A 22,083-nucleotide genomic window follows, 5' to 3' on the forward strand; every position below is an offset into this window, starting at 1 on the left:
TCAAATTTACCTTGCTTTTTCTCTCTCTTCAGGATCTTTCCTCTGTCTGAACCGCCATTTCTACTCTGACTCCTTCACTTGACAAATTCCGATCCACAACTTCAAAACCTCAGTCTAGATTATCACTTCCTCCAAAAGCCTTCAGTAATCTTTCAAGAGTTCTTTGGTGGTCATACTTTATGCGTGCATTACTTCCCCTACTATGGCATATTTATAGTGCATATTTAATTTGAATGTTTTTTCTATTTGCCTGAATCCTCCCTTCCTACCAATTAGACTTACTTTTGAGAGGACCACCATTGTTCCTGAATTAATGACAACTGAATGCAGTTAGCAGAGTTCCTCAAAATTGCTTAATATGTATTGATTGAGCAGTTAATAGTGATTAAATAAGTATTAAATTCAGTATAATTAATGTGATATGCAGGGAAAGATTAAGAAAACTCCTTCTGAGTAGAAAGACAAGAAAATAACTTTAAAAGAGTTTGCAGTTGAGGTATGCCTTAGGAGGTGACAAAGCTTTAATAGTTGAAGAAGGAAATACAGTTCTGATGCAGTGGTTACCATGTATAAACTGTATACATAAATGATATAAGCAAGCAAAGCATTTTTAACATTAAAAGGCATGATTGGCAAGGACATAATTACATCATTATTATTAACTTTCTACCCAATAATAAGGATTACCATGATCATACATATGACTGTAGAAAACTAAGATCTTTTTTACTACAAGTATTTTTTTTTTTTTAATAGTTTCTAAAGCTAGCCCCAGTAACAACACTTCATAGGTAAACTCAAACATAAATCCGCATAGTGTATGTTATGTTATACTGTGTTGTCATTGCTCTTGAGTTTAAATAATAATAATATAGAAACTGCAATCAAATAGCTTGCCCCTCACCCTTTGGAAGACCATATACTAAGGATCATCTTGACTGTAGTTCCCTCCCTCCATGCTGTAGTTTAAAAAATAAAAAAGATAGTGATGATAAAAATTGATATGCTATTTTTATTTTCTTCACAATAGAATTAGCATTTATGGAGCATTCATGATATTCCAAGTGCTTTACCAGCATTACTTTATTTAACCTCTCAGCAAAAGAGTACGGCAAATATCACTACCCACGTCTACTAGTTTAGATCAAGGCTCAAGGTGAAGAAACATGAAGCAAAGCAAGGATTTCATGGCTGTAATCTTGAAGCCAAATTCAAAACCGTATTCTCCCCATTGCACCACAATGCAACCTCATTAGGACTGTTTGCTAATTGATAGTCATTTGTTAGCATTTTTGTTGTTACTCTAAACGAACTTTTTCTGAATAAAATAAAAACTAAAAATGGAAAATAAAAATAAATAGAAAATAAAATAAAAATTGAAATGGAAGATGTTTATCTCAGGCTATTGTAAACAAGTATCTCAGTAGCTACATATATATGTTTTATGAACAGTGTTTTTCTAAATTGTTTTCAGTGAATGACAGTTTAGATCAGCTAAATGCGATTTAATTTAATTACTTTTAAAACCTCTACTATAAACTCAAAAATCAGAAAACTAATTTTTCTCAAATTATAGGTATTATTTTTTGTTTACCAAAGTATAATCATGATCAGATTGATGTAATTTACTTATTCGATATTCACAGAAATTGTAAGATTAATTCAAAAGGATTTGATTACTCAATCTTTCTATAAATTGCTTTATAGTATTACTTAAAAACAAACAAACAAAAAAAGCAGCTATAAGAGTCAGTGTCTCACAATGGGAGACATAATGAAATGTCCGTGAAAGGAGATGATTTGTAATGTTTTGCTAAAATGCAATCATAAATTTTTAATTAAAATCAGTTTTCTTATGTGTTCAAACATACCAGATAATGACAATGAATATGAGAATTATTTCTAACAAGTATTATTTTAAGGGACAATTGTGTGAAAACTGAAGACTATACCTAGACAGTGTTTTATAATCTCATTTGACAGGAAAGATCCTTGTATTTAAGGAAGATAGCTATAAAGGCATTGATTCTCTAAAATAGCAGGTAAAGTCAAGTATTAAATTTGATGAGCATACTCAAACTTATGTGGATAATGCATTGTATAAAGGTAATGTATCACCTTTCCATGTGCATTTACATACAGTTTTTGATTTTTGAATGTTCACAATGAGATATGCTCAAATTAATGGATGAATGATAATTCCATCACTCCTTGATTTATATCATTAGTAAAATATTATTACTTCTTTAGGAAAACACTGGCTAATGTCTATAATTTTAGAGTTCAAGTAATCTGAAATTGTTCTTCCTTTAATCTGCCAATACAAGTATCTGTTGCTATCTAGTTGACTCTAACTCACGGTGACTCCATGTGTCAGAGTAGAGCTGTGCACTGTGCTCCAATTTTCAATGACTGATTTTTTGGAAGTAGATCACCAGGCCATTCTTCCTAGGTGCCTCTGGGTGGACTTGAATCTGCACGCTTTCAGAAAGCAGTTGAGTGCTTTAAGTTTGCTTCCTTTAATCCCAGACATTTTTATTTAAAGATAATAAATTTTAAAATAGCCTAATAGAGTAGAATTTAGTATTTTACTATATAAAATGTCAAGTAATTCATCTGATATAAAATCTTGCATGCTTTACATAATGTGCATCATTTTTTATATAAAATGTAGGATTTTGCCACTATCTTTCTGTACTCCATCAGAAGTATAGATAAAGGTTTTCTTTAGTTTTGTCTATGTTTTTGTTGAAACAGTAGCATGTATAAAAAGGAAGAAAGTTGTTCTGACTTCTAGCTATATAAATTATCACTGGATGTATCTTGAGATTATAACAAAAATTAGCTTTTTTTCCCCCTTATGCATTGAAAACTCTTTCAATTTCCCTCAAAAAAAGTAAAACAAAATTGTAAACAATTAAACAATAGTTATAATGCCTAAAGTAATAAATACCATTCAACTCCAAGCATCACAGAAATCTGAAATTATCCAATCGGGGACTACATAATCAAATGGAATACACTGTTATTTGAACTGAATTACTTTTGAATTTTAAAGACAAATGCCTTGATCACTTAATACCTACCTTAAATCCTCTTGAACACAGTACATTGTACATTTTTAAAATAAGTATAGACTGGATGGATTTCCATTCGTGAATCTTTTAAAATTTCGTAGTAAATTACTATTATCCTTTTTAAAACCCTTGTTGATATGACCAGATTCTGAGGGACTTGCTAGCAGGGATTATATTTATAATTCCTGTGGTCCATAATATTTCACATACTACCTTGCATGTGGCACAGTGGTTAAATGTTCGGCTGCTAAACAAAGGGTTGGCAGTTGGAATCCACCCGCACTCCTTGGAAACCCTGTGGTCCAGTTCTACTTTGTCCTATAGCGTTTATATAAGTCAGAATCAACTCAATGGCAACAGCTTTGGTTTTGAGTTTTTACCTTGCATATAGGAAGTTTTTGATAAACATTCACTGAATTTAATTCCCCCCCCCCCGCCTTTTTCTGACTTTATTTGTGGTTTCATTAAGTCTGCTTCTCTAGCAGGAGATTGCCGTTATATTTAATCTGTTAATAATGCATTATTGTACTTATATTCTTCTTTTTTTTTTTTTTGTCAAAAGTACTAAGCTTCCTAGTCCTCAGTCATATTCTATAGGTTAAGGTTAGCCTTATAAGTACATCCTTCTAGTGATTTAGCTCTGGTAAGCCTCTATTCCAGAAAGCCCTTCTCGTTACTTCTTTTAACAGATCAGGCAACACAGTGCCTCAGAATTACAGCTTTATGAGTTTTCCATCTTAATGAGAGTTAGTATTCCTCTGAGGAGTATATACTGCAAAGGGAACTAATCTCCCACTTGATCCTATCAATGCAATCTTGTCCTACCAATAAAGAGGAAGTTAAATGCTACTATCTAATGGTAGGACTGATTAGAAAGAATGAAGAGAAGAAGGTGAGTTCTATTTCTTAATTCTGTTCAGCAACAAGGGAAAATTATTCTTAAAAGCCCAAAGCACACGTTACCTGGTTTATCTGATAAATATAAGATACCACTGTGCTTCAAAATAAGTGATCATATAACAAAATATTTTGGTAGGATACAGATCTTACTTAATTTTAATCCATAAAAAAATTAGTCAGAGTCTAAAGAAAAAAATACAACATAGCCTGTTCACAGTAGTAGATTTATATAAGGAAATCTAAGTTTAATGTAAAATACGAGAAATGTTTAGAAAATTTATTGTAATTGACAGTTTTTACTACCAAAACAGTGAAACAGAGGACAGTTTAAAATAAAGATTCAGAATCCACATACAGGAACAGAATGGAAATAATGGTAGCAGATATCTGGACTTAAGATCATTACTATAAGTAATAATACGATTCTGCCTTTTTGGCATAATCTGATAATAGAAAACATTCTAGTTTGTCAGAAGAATAAAAAGATTCCTTGTCATTAGAATAATTTTGTCACACAAATCCCAGTTTAAAGAGAATTAGAGAAATACTGTTGATCAAAAAACTTTTATTTTGCACATACTATGTGTAAGCTCTGCAAATACAGTGATAACTATAGTTTTGCCTCTGCCTTTATGGACAGTGTCTTCTGTTACAATTTTGCAAAGTTTTAGAAATGCTATTATTTTAAATTTGCCCTGGATAAAAACTAAATATGTATCAATGACTTTTTCACCAAAGGCATTTGGTTAAGGGCTCGGCTGCTAACCAAAAGGTCAGCAGTTCAAAAAAAAAAGGTCAGCTCCTTGGAAATCCTATGGGACAGTTCTACTCTGTCCCACAGGGTCACTACAAGTCGGAACTGACTCAAGGGCGCCTACTAACAACAATATACTCTAACAACAAAACGCAAGTAGAAGATACAATACTGAGAAACTTAAATAGTGAGTCTTCTAAAGTCATACAATGGAAATATTACATTTAAAGAACTTTCAAAGAATGTTCAGTAAAATTATTAATAAGTTGTAATAATGTCCACAATATTAAGAGTATAAAAAAGCCTTTTTAGATGCTTAAAGTAATAATCTTTAGGCATTTTTTTTCCCCCATTTGTAAGAAAATGAAAGTGTCCTTGAGGGGCACACATGGTTAAGAACCTGGCTTCTAAGCAAAATGAACCAACTCACAGGTGCCTAGGAAGAAAGGCTTGACAATCTGCTTCCAAAATATCACAGCCATTGGAAACTCTGTGGAGTATATTTCTACTGTGAAACAGATGGGGTCTCCATGTGTCAGAATCAACTGGACAGCAACTGGCTTGGTATTTGGCTTTAAGAAAATGTTCAAATTTTTTAATTTAAATTTATAAATATTGTTAATAGAGTCCTAAACTTTTCTACTAATTCTGGCTACAGATGTCATTCAATCCACAGGATAATAATAACATTGTAGTTTAAGCAACATAAGGCAGCGATCTGTGTCTCTTCCATTCACGATTCTATCTGCAACACTAACAACAGAACTTGGCAATTAAAAGACAATAAATGATAGAGCCAAAAAAAAATTTCAAATAAAATTTCTCAATGTTAATATGACTTTTCACTAATTCCAATTACTAAAATCAAAAAGTATACCCCACTGAAAATGTTTCCATTAAATAGAAGCTAACATTCCTTTGAAAAGGAATATAATGAGATATTCACTAAAGCATCACTCTACGGATTGCTATGGCTTTATTTTCTCGGCTGTCCTGGTTTCTACATTTCTTTTTAATAATTATCCTTTAATACCCTGGATAGAAAATACAGTCTTCATTGGCCTTCTCCTAACTCAGGAATTTGAAAACCCTCTTCTTCTCTCAAGAAGAATTATATTTACCATATCAAAACTGGATATGTGTGAGAATGAGTGGCCAAGCTTTCCATTTGCTTTTGTGGATGAATTAAAACGAAGTGTCCTTCAAAGAGCAAAAAAACTGAAAGCATCTTAAGAGCAAGAGTATCTTTCATTGTTCCATTCTCAATGTCTACTGTAATGCACACAATTGAAAGGACATCCAATAAGTACTTAAAAAAATAAACCAAATACAATAACAAAAAGGGCATAATCTATACAGGCAAACCAATCAAACACCAAGTATTTAGATTTTTATCTGCTCTTCTCCAGTGGTTTGTGACCCACCATCTAATAAAGCACTTCAGAACTAAGAGTGTTTCTAGCTAAATGCCTTTTTATTAGTGAACCTTTGCACATCCTACCCAGCCAACAGAGACGCTGGCGTGGCCCATATTTTCATAGGGTGGTTAGCCTTACAATGCCTGGCATTGGTGATATATTCCAGCTTGCTTAACTAAGTGCTCTTCTAATGATAAACAACTGTTTTCATCATTATTTCTTAATATACAATAATTTTGAGAACACTTGATATTTTCAAGAACCACTCTTGTCAATACACTAGTTAAACTTCTAAAATAGCCCAAGCTGCCTTCAAATTTAGATAGTTATAAAAGTTTTAAGACCCTGCATTTCAAAAGAGAGCCAAAAAGTATATGAAGAAAACCTATATTCTTGAAAAACGTTTAAGTATAAAAATAACCTGCCAAATTTTGAAGGCGAGTACAAGGGCTAACTGGGACGTTAGTATGTCTGATATTCACAGATTATTGGATACTAGCTACGGCCTGCATATCATGTACAGAGAACCAAAAACCTCTTGCCATCAAGTTAATTCCAACTCATAGTGACACTACAGGGCAGATTAGATCCACCCTACAGAGTTTCTAAGGCTGTAGTCTTTACAGAAGCAGATTGCCTCATCTTTCTCTTGCAGAGTAGTGGGTGGGTTCAAACCACCAACCTTGTGGTTAGCAGTCCAGGACTTAATTTTTAAATCAGTTTATCTGAACTAAGAATTACCTTTTGAATAATAATCATAAGAATCAATACTGTTAAATTTATCTGAGATAAAAATTTGGTAATAGATAATTTTTTTAAAGAACTGTTAGTAATGGTCTGAGTCAAACCCTGAACAAATAAGCTGTCATCTTCACCTTAGATTAAAAAAAAACAAACCCATTGCCGTCAAGTAGATTCGGACTCATAGTGACCCTTATATAAGACAGAGTAGAACTGCCCCACAGGGTTTCCGAGGAGCACCTGGTGGATTCAAACTGCCAACGTTTTTTCATTAGCAGCAGAACTCTTAACCACTACACTAGCAGGGTTTCCTCACCTTAGATAGATTTCTGCAAATTTGCATCTAAAAGCTAGTAAAGCATGTCAAATTTCATCACTTTTGTGATAAAACAATGAGGTGAGATTAAATTTACCTTTTATCTACCTTACTTACTCAAGACTATTGATGAGAAAGAAATATTTATTATAGTTAATCACATTGGTTTATATTAGAGCTGCTGATTCTTACTGTCAATTAGAACTGATTTTCTTAAGTAACAGCTAAAGGGTAGGCTTTAAAAAGCAATAATGACATCAGTGGTCCTTAATATTCATTCTGGCTCATCAGATGAATTTAATTTGTTGTTTTATCTTTCAACTTGGGACAAGAGAAGTGTTAAAATTTTTGCATTTCATGAGTGGGTGAAAAATACAAATGAACACCTACTAGCAGTCACTCTAGAAGGAAACACAAATACTCAGAGTTATTTTTCTCCACGGTTATGTTACCTTTTAAGTCAAAATGTAAAGATAGCTATGCACTTAAAAGATTAATAATCTATTTTTGATCTAAAATTTCTCAGACAAGGAGTAATGTATTGCACAAGCGTGTGTCTTGGAGGTAAGGAGGCTTGTAAATCTATAAGCTATGTTTCCACTCAAAGGTGAGAAAGATGCTTAAACCAATCATTTTAGTCAAAAAAAAAAATTGAAATTAAATTGAAAACATCGCTTAGTGCCCCTTAAGAAATGCCTCAGGATTCCCACTTTGTTAGCTATGAAGTTTGGGTTTCAACTCGCAGAGATAACTGAATTCATTTTTTTTAGTTCACATTAGGAAAACAAAAATGCTGTCTTTGAGTGATTGTGAACAACAGGCTGGAAACCATTCAATACGTACAAAAAAGTGTACTTTATAAATCTGGAAAATACACATTCTATCATAAGTGCTTATTCAAGCAAGTTTTTTAATAAAAATTAACAAATTATAAAGCTTCATTTGAAGTGAAATTAGTATTACTTATCTTAAGAAACAAAAACCATAATTTCTTGTTTTTTTTCTGTTGTTATTAACTGATAAAGGGTAATTCATTTTTCTTCTAGGTTATTCAATTTTGGAATCTTTGGTCTTCTTACTCATTGTTCCATGTTATAATCTTGAAATTATTGTTTATCACATTTATAAAATATATTGTAAATTATAAAATAATGACAGGCTTGAATGAATAATGAGAAGTTATATAAATATAAGTTCAAGTAGAGACCACAAACCCAAACCAAATCTGTTGCCGTTGAGTCGATTTCGACTCACAGGGACCCTATAGGTCAGAGCAGAACTGCCTCATACGGTTTCCAAGGGGCACCTGGTGGATTCGAACTGCCAACCTTTTGGTTAGCAGCTGTAGCTCTCAACCACTACACATTCTGTTTAAATTTTTTGAGTAACGTAGACCTGGGCTATATATTAATATGCTTAGTATTATATAAAAAATTGCTGAGAAAAACATTATCTTAAGATAGTATTTTGTGTAACTTTGTTGCATGACTTATTCAACCTTTAATGATTTTTCTACTAAATATTGCATCGTGCTTATTACTATTTAAGAGGTGTTCACTTCTGAAAAAGACTGTTCCACCATTTCTCTGTTTCTCTCTCTCATATATATGTACATACATGTATATGCTGATTCTTCAAACCGTCAGTAATGTTAGCGCACTAAACAAATGAAAGTCACTTAAGATAGTATCTATCCCACGGACTTCCTGTTCGAATTCATTTTTGTTCTCATAGTTACTTTAGCTCCTACTAAACAGGTAAACCCTGGTGGGATAGTGGTTAAGTGCTACGGCTGTTAAGGTCGGCAGTTCAAATCTGCCAGGCGCTCCTTGGGAACTCTATGGGACAGTTCTACTCTGCCCTATAGGGTTGCTATGAGTCGGAATCGACTCGAGGGCAGTGGTTTTTTTTTTTTTTTTTTTGGAAAGAGGCTACTGCAAACAGTTTTAAACTGCATATCCAAAAGGAGCTGCAAAAATGAGTATTTTAGAAGTACGTACATACAAAAGATACTACACACAGAACACAATGACACTCATGCTGCATACATATATGTGATTTTTTTAATAGGGTATTTGAATGAACCCAGGTTTTTATTTTTAAACTTTATCCTTTGATTTGATTTAATCTGTTTTCCCTGAGGGGCTTATGTTTATGGCCATCATCTGAAATGTTTAAAAATATGTATACTCCCTCTTTGTGAGAACAAGTGTTTAATGAATCTATGAAGAAGCAGTGTGTTTATATACTGGCCACTACTTGACATTGAGAAATCTGAAATACATGTGTACTCAATTCTGGTCTTCCCAAGACTAGATTGTTTTTTAGTAGTGTGATATTTTAGAGATAGCTTTTAAAATTAACAAAATACAAGAGTCCAGAAAAGTTAACAAAAAACAGCTTAATCCTGATGAGATTGCCTGATATTCACAGAAATCAGGGAGAATAAGTCTATCTACAGGTATTTTTCTGAAATAAATCTATAATGGAATTTAAATGAAACACACCACTAAGAGGGAATGATTTTCACATAGCAGAGAGCCACAATACATTTGAATCTACTCTTCACATATTTATTTATTTATTTATTTAATCAATAAATGCATATTTTATAGATTAAATTTGCAAGAACCATAAGGTGTAGATTCTTCATTAGCTGTTAAAAGCTCTTAAACACATCCACCCAGGAATGAATTAAGGTTAAAGCATTAAAAAAAAAATTCTAAAAAAAAAAATTGCAAGTAAAAATAGGTTATGCTGAGGATAAATATGCTTTTTAACCCTAATTTTAATAAAATAAAAATTTTGAAGTATTAGAAATAAAAATTGTGGCTAAGAACAATGACTATAGAAGAACGAGAATCTATAATGTTTATCATTTTACTGTTATTTTTCCACATCTCAGTTCATACTTTCTCAATTGAAAATAAACATTTTAAAAATTGACACAACTATCTATTTCATGATACAGTATTTAGTAAACCAATCAGCTCATTGAAAACATGGCATTAGCTATTTCTTTCAATCTTGGGGGAAAAGAGATGGGTTTTAGAATTATAATTGGGTTTATTTCAATCACTAGAACATCAACTAATTATTCACAATCAGTTACTTTGAATATGAAACTGAGAAATACCCCAGAATTATTTGCAGGAATGCTTAATTTAAAACCTTAGCTATAGAAGCCTAAAACCTGTGAAGGTTTTATAACCAGAAGAGCCTGACGATGAGGAACTGAATATGAACTTGATATCTCATCAAATATGCCTTGAAATGAGAGTGATAAAAGCTTTAAAATGCCATTGACAAGGATATTTGATGACCAGCATAAAATGGTTACACTGGCTATTTGATTCCTCTAACAAAAGAAAAAAAAAAAAAAAAAAACTGAGGTAGAACTTCCAGTTACATCATAAGTAGGGAGGCCATTCCTGTTTATGATTAAATTTCATCTTCAGAATCTCTCCCTTTTCTAGAATAGGAAAAACAATATTACGCTATTCTAAGAAGCAAGGTCACCCATTAGCAACAAACAATATTCAAACACAAATCAGTTTTTTTTTTCTTTTTCGTTCCTTTAGCACTTATAAATCATAAATATTAAAATCAAATAGAATTTGTAGCAATGCATAAAGAAAATGGTCAGAGTACAATCCTAAGTCTCTAAATGAAGTTATCCAAGTAGTTGCTAAATTAAAACATTCACACTCAATGCCAGAGGCCATCCAGTTATTTCTTCAAAGCTGAAGATGGATTTATAAAATAATTTGGAAATTAATATTCTGCCTTTTTCAAGTTTCTCCTTTTTTGATAGTCGTTACATGGGAATATTTTGATCTTGTTTTCAGTTAAGAACAGAGATCATCTGGTTGATAATATAAAGCTTCTGCGACATCAGACTCTCATTAAATGCCACTGAGAAGTCAATCAAAACAACTATTTTTGTAGAAGTGACTATTCTCCCAGGCTGCATTAAAGTCAAGGTAAATGTAATATAAATAAAAATTGATGTGACTCAGAATGTGTATCATTACAAGTTTTTTTTAAAAAAAAAAAACCCATACAATATCAAATCTAAACATGGAATATTCATTAAACTCATTTGACACCATGACACCATAAACCAAGAATATTTGATATTAATATTCTTAAAAAGTTGAGTCAACCTTACACAGAAATAGAACTTTATCTAGACAATAAAAAAACTTTCAACCTAAATAGTTTACTACACAGTCGTTTTATGTCATCTACACCAACTCTCTGAGGCAGACACTGCTCTCCCCACTTGAGAGAAGGAAAATAATAGAATGATAAAGAAATCTTACTAAGATCAAAATAAGTGAACTAGGAAGAAATAGAATTGCAACCCAGGAAGGAATCACAGATCCATCAACACTATTTTTCCCAATAACCCACTACTAGGAGTTCAAAGATGAAAATATTAAGACTCTTAGAAGAGTCCATTAGCAATCAAAAGATAAACATCTTAAAAGCTTTCGGATTTTTTTTTTTAAGAAAAAAAAAACAAATTTCTCCTAAATTAATCACAAATTGGTGCCATATTTCTGTTTGTTTCTGAACTCTTTTAATACTAATATCCAATTCTCTAAATTACTAAAATCTTCAGTTTCATATTCTATACAGTATTTGCTTATTTCAGGTAATATGAAAACATTCAAGGGAACAAAGGATATAGGAAATTGAAACAGAAACTGATAATGGAGCATCAAAGTTTCGCAATTCTACCAGCTGTGTTCTTTGCACGTGTAGAGAGAAACACACAAAGGCACTATTCTGAAAAGAATTTCCACTTTTATTTAGAGAACACACAGATCTGGGAGTAATGCTAATGGCATATTCATCATAAAGTCCCAGTGGTTTCTTCCTACTTAGAGTCAATTTACTTTGCTACAATCTACCAATCATTTTGCATAAAAAATCAAGATGAACTATAGTTTCTAAAAAAGTATATTTCCATTGCAATATAATGTTGGGTTTCAAAAAAAATTCCATGGAAGGATAAAAAAAAAAAGAATCACATTATATAAATTGATTAAAAGATCAATAAAATGAATCATCTTATGGTAGTATATCTATTTCATTTGGAAACATTCTTAAAGTAATGCAGTTTTCAAATAAATACCATTTCCATCCACCTCAAAATGGGCACATACACGGTGAGTATGAGTACTATAATAAAAGTCCAGAAGGTAAAATGCAAATGAATTGAGGAACTGGAATTCATTAATGATTTACTTTCTTCAGTAGAGTAAAAGCTACCTTTTGCATCAAGCTAAGAAAAGCACTATAACTTTGCAATGTTATGACCTAAAGTTGCAATCATCTTTCTTATTTCTTTAAGATTTTATCAGTGAGCTTTACAACCAGAAAAATTATTGATCAGGGATCCACATCAATAAATGTAAGCACTAAAAATATTTCCAGAGGAAATCTTAACAAAAACAATTTCTTAGAGAGGAGAAAGTGTCAGCAATAAATGGGATAGTTTCAAGATTGTCTTAGTAATATTTTTTGCTTCACCATATGGAAACTCCAGATTTCATCAACATTTAAACAAAACAACAACAATAATAACTGAACATTTTAAAGCTTTAAAAATTTGTTTTATCATTTTTAATTTAGTAGTTTATTAAATCTGATAGTGAAAAAAACTTACTGACTGCTAAAATTATGCATCTAGAGAAGTTTGAGTATAATAGAACTTCATTTATGGGAGATTGTCCATAGTTCTCCAAACTTATTTTGATTTTTTTTTCCCCCAATTAGCTTCCTAAGCCTTTATATACCCGGGTCAGACATGGCATTGCTTTTGGGCAAGCTATTGTTTTCTCATCCTCTGACAACCAAACCCACCCCCCCCAACCCGAGATTAAGGAAATATCCACAAACATTTTTCTCAGGTAGTCAAAATCAACTTGCTAGTTCAAGATGTCCTGAACAGTTCTCCACGTTTGCCTTCTATTCCAAGGTCTGTGACCTTAACAAGAAGACATGTTTAAGGCATGTCTGCAACTGCCATTTTCCATACTTCATTAGGGTTTTGTATCCCTTCTAACTCTACTCTCCACTTTTCTTCCTTTCATTAGATCCAAATTATGATTTTTGTAACACCGATAAACATTTAACTAAATGCATTTTAAGCACTGAAGTGGATTTAAATGGATTCCTGCATGTAAATATTAAGAAGTTATGCATCATATCAGGACCACCTGACAATACAGCTACTCCATTGCTTGGAACAAGGAAAAATCATGACAGGATGGGCCAAACACGGGTTATATGATTGTCAATGAAACACAGACATTACAAATGCCAGATCTACAGTCCTTACCTGCTTAACTGCATGGTGACAAGCAAATCTAAATAGCAGCAAAAGAAAAAGTCCCAGAAATGTGAATTGTCTGTCCTGGAAGCTAGTGTGACACTTTCATACCCTAGTGCTCTCTCCTTTGCTTACATACATTTGACTGGCTGGAATATTTCTAAGGGATGTTGGGGTAAATTTGCCACCATAGTCACCTCTTCCTCTTTTCAAACAGCCTGTTCGCATCTTGCGCAGATGGAGACCTACATTTTATCTTTCGGCGGTATAGCATAACCAGCGTTTCCTAGCCTGATTCCCACTAGAAGAATGTCCCTGCTCTAAATAGCTGATCACGTTCTCCATCTGATGCAAAGTAGAATGCTCCCTGATTCAACTCTTGAGGACTTGGAGGACAGTTACCAGAGACAAACTCTCTGCCCCTGCTTGGCTGCAGAATAGCAAAAACCAGCGGCCAAGACGAGCCACCCTCTCCCCGGGTGGGCGCCTGAGGAGGAGAGCGCTCCCAGTCCTAGATCCTCCTACCTCCCACCCCCACCGTTAGAAAAACGAGAAAAATAAAAGCCCAACTTTAAGTGAATGTAAGCTTAAAGAGCTCTCAGCCCTCAGTCTTTGCTTTTAACTTCAACCTTATATCCCAAGTTCTAGCTCCAAGCTGAAATCTCTCTTCCCCATCTTAAAGCCCTCCGGATTTGCGGGGAGTTGATGAAGGACGAGAGAGAGTGACGGTCAGTATTACTTTGACACCAAACTTAAGAAGTCTTTCAGCAATTCTAAGCTTAACTAAGCAGTCAAATGACAAGTTATTCGAGTTTTATCAAGCAGACATCCTGAATATTCATCATTTACTAGTCTTACATAGAGCCCAATATACATATATTAAATAAATAACGCAGATGAATATTCTAGCCATCTCAAGTGTGTCCTCTCGCACAAAAAAAGAGGTTTTGCTCAAGGTCGCTCTGAGAAAGCCTGGAAACGGAGCAGTAGAGAAGATGGAAAACCTTCTGGCGTGTCCAGAGCTCTGGGGCTGCAAATGCCCACACCAAGCACACGTTCGCCGCAGGGGCTGTGTGCTGAGCCTGCGCTCACGGGTCAGAGTCAGGGGCACCGTCCCCATCCCGCTTGGGTCATTCCCACACCCAGCGCCAAGCCTGGGGCCAGCCAACGAGGTACCTAGTCCTACGCGCTTTCTGAGCCCAGGTGGCTTAGGCGTTGCCAGGAGCTGCGGAGAAATCTCCAGACGCAGAGTCGCTTGTTGCTAGCGCTCTGGTTAAAAGCCGGTTGGCTGCGGGAGCCTCTCAGACCCAAATTTCCCTTCCACAAGAGTGAGCGGTAAGTTATAACAGCAAAATGCACTTACCTAAGTACCGTGTGTCTGTGCCTTACTGGAGTGGACTAGATTAGGAGAAAAGATCTGACTGCACTGAAAGTTTTCTTTTGTTGTTTTTCTCCTTCTTCGTCTCCTTTTCCTCCCTCCCTCCACCCCTGCGCAGCAGCAGCAGTCCTCCAAAGAGGATGTTTGAATTGGTGAATTATACTAAGCCCTCGCTTCTTCAGCTGAAACCACGGACGCTGAATGGCAATGGCTTGTCAGCCAGGACGACCCAACTGGGAAACACACCAGGTAGAAACTAGTGACGATGAGGGACGCCAAGTGGTGCGGACGAGAGTCTCAGCCCTGTTCTCTCAGTGGGAGCCGAGGGGGGAAAGCCCTTGAATCCTGAGACTGGGGGATGGGGTGACGCTGGAGTACTTTTACGTCTGGAAGCTAAAGAGGCTTTTGAATTAAAAAAAAAAAAAAACACTTAGGTTGTCGCGTCAGCCATCCGTGAAGGCTGGGGATAGTACTTTCCGAGAAATTAAAAAAAAAAAAAATTAAGAAAGACAAGGTTGAACAAAGGGTTCTCACCTCCATCCATTCCAATGAAGGGAACGTTGTAGAAATTGGGAACTTGCTCTTAATTGGGGAGGGCGGAAGAGGGCGGGTAAGGGGAGTTCACAGAGAAAATCCCAAAACCTTCAGTATGCATTAACCGTCTATGCATGTTTGGTGTTTTATGAATTCTGTGCCCTTGCCAATATGTGAAGTAAAAGCAAAGATTTAAATGTTTCTCAACATGCCTATATTGAAAGGGGAGGGGATAGTCATTACTGGCAGTTAATCCCATAAAAAGGCAAGTGTGAAGAGAGAGGCACTTAAAATTTTCATGTAAAGCCTGTCCTTGAATTTCAATTTATTAGAGCCAAGATAATCAGTGATTTCTTCTGATATCACTCTTCCCCTGAAATGAGCACTCTGCATCCAATTAACAATTTGCAGGCTAAATTCACAAATTCTACAATGTACTCCTGAATACAATGCCCGAATTGAAAACAGAGTGTCCACAATATTGTTTTCATGTGTGATTTGGGATGTTGTAAGAAAAATGGTGCACTCAAAATTCACACTCCTCATATCATACAGTGACATTTCAGTGCTCAGTATCCTGCTAAATGCACTTTACAAAATCCACTTTGCAAAAGTCCTCCCTCAGCCCTGTGATTGCTTATGAAGAACAGACATTGACCTAAACAACCTTTGGAAGATCAGAGACTAGTGAACTTTCTCAAACCCTACAATTGTCAGAATGTTTAAAGTTCTCAGAAAAACATATAAAATTTGACCTTTCTAATGGCACAAGAATGTGTGCCCAGAAGGGTTAATGTGTGTGTGTTGGGGGGGGGGGAACAATGTTCCATATAACCTGTAATAAAAATGAGGACAGATTAATAAATCAAGAATGTAAAAGGTAGTGGGGCAATTCATGTGATATATCTTAGTAGCAGATTGCAGCTAACATTAATTAGTAGATATGGTCACGTAGATCTTTGAGTTCTGAAAGTAACACAAATGTAAAAATGAGATAACTTTTAAAACAAAGCTTATTAGAATTAACACTATTAATACATTTCTAGTGACATATAAACAGAATAACTTACCAGAGGAAATTTCAGGAAGCAAGATGACTGTGAGAAAAATAAGTCCAGGATTCAAACAGATATTCCATGATCTTCCAAATCAAGGTAAAGAAGTGAGCTGCAGTGTGCTGGAACTTTGAAATAATCAGCAGTTCCTGTTGTCATGTATCCAAGTAAAAATCTATTACACGGAGAGCCACAGACCCCCAATGAAAGGAAGCAAAACATGAAAGAGGTGTTTTTTTCTTTTTCTTTTTTGCTTGGGGGAGGGGGGAAAGGGCGCTTATTCGTGGTAATCCTTAGGCAGACAAAGTAAAATGTACAGACTGTAGATCCCCATAGAGTGGGGAAAGGCAGAAGCTGTGAAACCCCGGACAACAAGAGGTGAAATACAGATAAATCTGCAAAGAGAAGTAAAAGGATGTGTTGAAGACAATGAGATAAAGAGAGAACTAGTGAGCGAAGCTGTAATCATCCTGATAGATATAGCAGCAAGAATGATTTAGGCTGCTGGGGAGGATCCAATGAGATCCAAGAGGGGACCGCTTCGGAAATCCTGCTCTGATCTTCCCACTCTCAGTTCTTTAGGAGTTACCTGCGTTAGGAACATTATTATTAGGACTGATAGTATTCCGTCTCTGCATTTCACCGGGGTTTCCCTTGAACCCTCTCACCCGCGGCTCTGAGGGAGGCGTAATAAGAAAACCAACAGAACCAACCCCCCAAATAAACCACTGTGACCGGCCACATTAGAATGACCAAATCATCAGCGATTTGCGTTGGGGTGGGGGTGGGGGGGGTGTGGGGACATCCAAGGGCTGAAGATTCAGAGGAGGCCAGGTTGCTGGGCGCCTTTGGGGTGGCTGCGACAGGGCAGCTCCGGCAGGGCGGCCGGGAGCCGCGGTTAGATGTGGCAGCGGCGGCCGCAGCACCGCTCCCGGGTCCTGCTTCCTCAGTGAATCCTGCCGCCCGCTGTTAAAGGCTATGGACTTGCACAAGAAACCGCAGCTCCAAATGCCTGGTTTTAGAAGCTGGAGCTTTGAACGTTCTGGGGACCCTCTCTGGGGGAGCTGGTGGCAGGCTGTGAGGCGCCCCCGTCCCCTTTGGTTCCTGCACAGTTACCGAGGGAGAGTGTGCTAGAAATGTCTTTGCTGCGCAATGCATTATCTTTCCATTTTCGTATCCCGATACTACACAAACGACTGGCTGATCGATCCGGTAAGATTAGCTTTATTCCTTCTCCCTTTCCTCTTCACAGCCCCACCACCTCTCCAAACCCAAATCTCAATTTCCATCTCTCTCTCTCTTTCTTACTCATTTCAGGAACTTCCCTTTCCTCTTTGAATCCCACTCCCTCCCACCCCCCACCCCAGGGAATTGCTCGTTTGACTGAGAGGCTAGTAATTCTGTTTGAAGATGATTTATATTTTGGCCGTGAAGTGAATTCCGCCCCAGCCCCCACCCCCGAACCCGGTTACTCTCTTCTGAGAAGCTCCCTCGCCTCCTCCCCATAGGTTCACTCCCAGAGCAAGATCTGGATAAAGAGCGCTGTGGGAGTCTTTTGCCCTCTGCTCTATCTTCCTCTGGACACCGAAGCTTAAGAATTATCCGTCTCTCCCTCTTTTTTTAGCAATAGGAGAAGACGGTAGAGTGGAAATTGATTTCTTGCAGAGACTGAGGCGCCGAAAGATACAGGGAATAAACATTTGCCCTGGATAAAAATGTTCTTGGTAAGTAATCTTATTTTCTGCGGTTGAAAAGGAAACACATTGCTTCTTGCTTCCCATCCCCCACTCCATTCATTTATTTGCTTTCTGTATGTAAATGACGAGCTGGGTCAGTGGAAATTTTCTTTCCCGTCTTCATAGGAGAGTAGTAGCATTTAAGGGTGAATTCGAAGAGGTTTTTAAGGAGACAATTCCTCTTTAAGGTCCCTCTTTCATATCCTACATTGGAAACCCAAACACTGGTGAAGATAATGCCTGCTTATTTACTTACTGATCCAGTGTTTACGTCTCCCGTATTTCTTGTTAACTCTCTTTCCTGTGAGAAAATAAGAATAGTTTGGGGTAGTAACAGCATTATGTTTTTAGTATACCTTGGTCATGTTCTGAAATATAATACCCTTTCAGTTCCAGAAATGAGAATGCTTATTTTTCACATTTTGCCAGTTAATTTCAAGCAGTAGAAGTCACTTACTGAGATGCATTTTAGTTCTAATTCTTGTACGGGATACACCTCAGTGTTCAAAATAGCCATTTGCATGTTGTGGTGATACCTATAAATTCGTAAAGTCCTCGAGCTTTCCATGAGTCTATAGCACCCCCAGTCTGTAGATGTCTGTTATGGGAAGATTGGGTAGGTGTAGAAGTGGGAAGCCACACAGCTTTTGATTTTGTTTTCATCATATGCCCCTAAATATGAAGGATAACAGATCTTGCAAACTGTACGGACTTGGTGTGTAAATGTAAACTGACTGTTTTGGATGTGGAAAATGAAAGAAGGTGGCTTACTCTAAGAGAAATCACTGTGATCTTGAATTAACATGTTTTACTGATAAAGTATTCATATTAATGTTTTTTCCTCATTTGTTATCAATCGGTCCACTGGAATCCCCTTAATCCCAAATTTTAATGACAAAATATATGCTAATTGACACATTTATTCCTGACGTAAACAGGATATCTTTAATCTCATCTAAGATATCTCGCATGAAAATCCCATTGACAAGCATAGACTTCACTCCAGATAATCAATTTTCTAGATATCACTAGTATAAAATCCCAGCAGAGAGATGGCCAAGTGGCATATTACAGCAGCAGTGCCAAATATGCATGTGCTTCAGTATCTGTTGTCTTTATTATTATCCAAATGAGCAAGATAAAACAGATCCACAATTTCATGCTTGTGTAATTTTTCCGTTTCTCTCCTTAGGCTGCATTCCAACTCTAAGATGTCCTAAAGCAGAAGTTTTACTTAAGTCCTCTCATTTTATCAAGAGGATGATTTCTATGTATGTCTTTGTGTTTTACAGATACTGACAACTGCTGCCAGGGGAACCTGAGGACCACATAAGAAGGATGAATGCCCTGGATTACATTCATCATAAATGCACCTTTAACAGTTCTAATATATATAGAAAGTACACTTTTCATACAAGATTCCACTGTGCTGCCTCAACCTATTTATCTCATTTGTTATTCAATGAAATGCAACTGTTTGTTGAGGACCCAACCTGACTTAAATTAGAAAAATGTAACAATAAAAAATTTTATTCTATATGTGAAACAGATTTGAGACTGCTGTTCTTAAATATTTGAAGAAATAAAAAAAGAACAGCATATGGGAATATTAATTTTGTGGCACGTAGTTCCTGAATTTTAAAATAGTTTATGGCATTTAAAGCTTATTAAACAGTTTAAGTATTTGTACAATGTATTAAATCTGATGGTTACATGTACCAACTTCAAAATAGAGCCATTGGCTCTGTATTTCCTAGTCGACTTTTACTTTCAGTACAAATCTGATTTGTATGTAGACATTTTGCATTATTGGTAAAGCTTTTTTGTTTGCTATCCTGGTTCCTGGTTTTTGTTTGTTTGTTTTTTCTAGTATATTGGTAAAACAAACAAACAAAACACCAAACCCATTGCCATCGAGTTGATTCTGACTCATAGTGACCCTATAGGACAGAGAATAGAGCTGCCCCACAGTTTCCTGGTGGATTTGAAATGCGTACTTTTTTTTTCTACCTATTGGTTAGCAGCCGTAGTACTTAACCACTACACCACCAGGGTTTCCAGTATATTGGTATCACCTAGTATATAGTTTGGTTTTTTTGTTTAGTATATAGTTTACTACATTTCCACTAAAATTTCTAATCTAAAATCTACATTCCAGATATATTGTATTAGAAAATTGTGAAGCAACTTACATGTGAAGCAAAATATCACTATGCTCCAGATTATTTTAACTTTAAACCCAGTTTCTAACAAAAATTGGTTTATTGTACAATAAGTTCAGACTGTTTCTTGCACACAAAAGAGTCGTATATTACACACATATATTCAGATATAATTGCCTTCATAAAAATAAATATTTTTATTTTAGTCCCTTAGTTATGTGGACTTTTTGTTTGTTTTTAGAGCTTTTCCTTTGAAAGTTTCTTAAGTACCTACCTATGTGTCCAGGAATCTTCATGTACTCCGTAAGTTCAGTAACCTGCTCAATAAACTGGTTGTATATATTCAAATCTTAAGAAAAAAAAAAAGTTGTAATTTGAAGGGCCTTTACTGAACATTTAACCATCTCCCTCGTTATGATGAAGAAATTGAGATCCAGGGAGGTGAAGTGATTAATGTAACCATGAACAAGTAACCTAAGAAACTTTAAGTGCAGTTTTCCTGACTTTTGAGGAGGCGCTCTTTCTAAACCAAATAAATTCTGTTCCTACATTCTAAGACAGGCATTGTTTGAGATTGGTACAAAGAATAAATTAAAGGAAGAAAAAGAAATACAAATACTAATAAATTGCAGCCTCTTTGGCGTTATCTTGTTGATAACTAATATTCTTCATTGCCAAAAGGTTTTACTTCTCTGTGGTATTTTATTCTCGCCCTCCTCAGCTCCCACTTATGATTGGGGAACTTTGCAAGATGTGATTTTACTTTTTAAGTGTTCCTTTTGTACATGCATTGCGTTGTTCCCTAAACTATCTCCCCCACCACACACACACACACAATTCAACTGCAGATAATTCCAACCACCTGCAATATCACACACCATTATGTCACTTCTGTGTTTTTCTTTCCTACAATACAGAAAATAGACTTGTTATAAGACAAAAGTTGTCATCTCAAAATCAGATGTTTAATTAGACCACACACATGCACAGATATAATATGAAAGAAAAGCAGAGACTAGGACAATGTGTTGCGAGGTAAACATTATAAAGAAAAAATGTTATGGTGCAGTGGTTAAGAGCTTGGCTGCTAACCAAAGGGGGGCAGTTTGAATCCACCAGGCGCTCCTTGGAAACCCTATAGGGCAGTTCTACTCTGTCCTATAGGGTTGTTATGAGTTGGAATCAAAGTGAAGGCAACAGGTTTGGTTTTGTTTTATTGAAAAAAAAGTTTTGTTTTGTTTTTTAAGTGAGGAAAAGCTATAAGACTTCAGCCATTTAAGAGTGTAGAGTTTTCTGGAGCGGTTAAAGCAACGTCTGTCTTCATTCCTGAATATTAACATTTGAGCGTTACATGGAAGCTGTATTTTGGAAATGGGAAATAAAAGCTAAAAGACAAATAACACTAAAATCAATTTGCTAGCTGTCAGTATTTCAAGTTATTCCTTGACTAAGGAAAACAGTTGAATCTAAACTAACTTGTAAATGCCTATATTACAGTGCCATAAAATTAAAAAAAATTTGCACTGATCTGAATATTGCAAAACACATAAGAAATATAAGATGTGAAAAAGAATTTACACTGGTTTTTTAAATTTTAAGGGTTTAAAATAAAAATGACACTTCTTCAAATACATATTTGTGAATGGCTACAATTTTTTGATATTGTTAA

At 35.5% G+C, this 22,083-nt stretch overlaps 1 protein-coding gene across 1 annotated transcript in view; it reads right to left on the reverse strand.

The window, feature by feature from the left end:
• Window positions 1-15,145, reverse strand: part of BRINP3 (BMP/retinoic acid inducible neural specific 3) — a 549,556-nt gene extending 534,411 nt beyond the window's left edge. Inside the window, exon 1 of the mRNA XM_049868306.1 lies at window positions 14,913-15,145. The gene's annotated coding sequence lies outside the window, so the exon portion shown is untranslated. The remainder of the gene's footprint in view (window positions 1-14,912) is intronic.
• Between the last annotated feature and the right edge of the window lie 6,938 nt (window positions 15,146-22,083).

The sequence above is a fragment of the Elephas maximus genome, chromosome 24 (genome assembly GCF_024166365.1).
Source record: "Elephas maximus indicus isolate mEleMax1 chromosome 24, mEleMax1 primary haplotype, whole genome shotgun sequence".
Lineage (NCBI taxonomy): Eukaryota > Metazoa > Chordata > Mammalia > Proboscidea > Elephantidae > Elephas > Elephas maximus.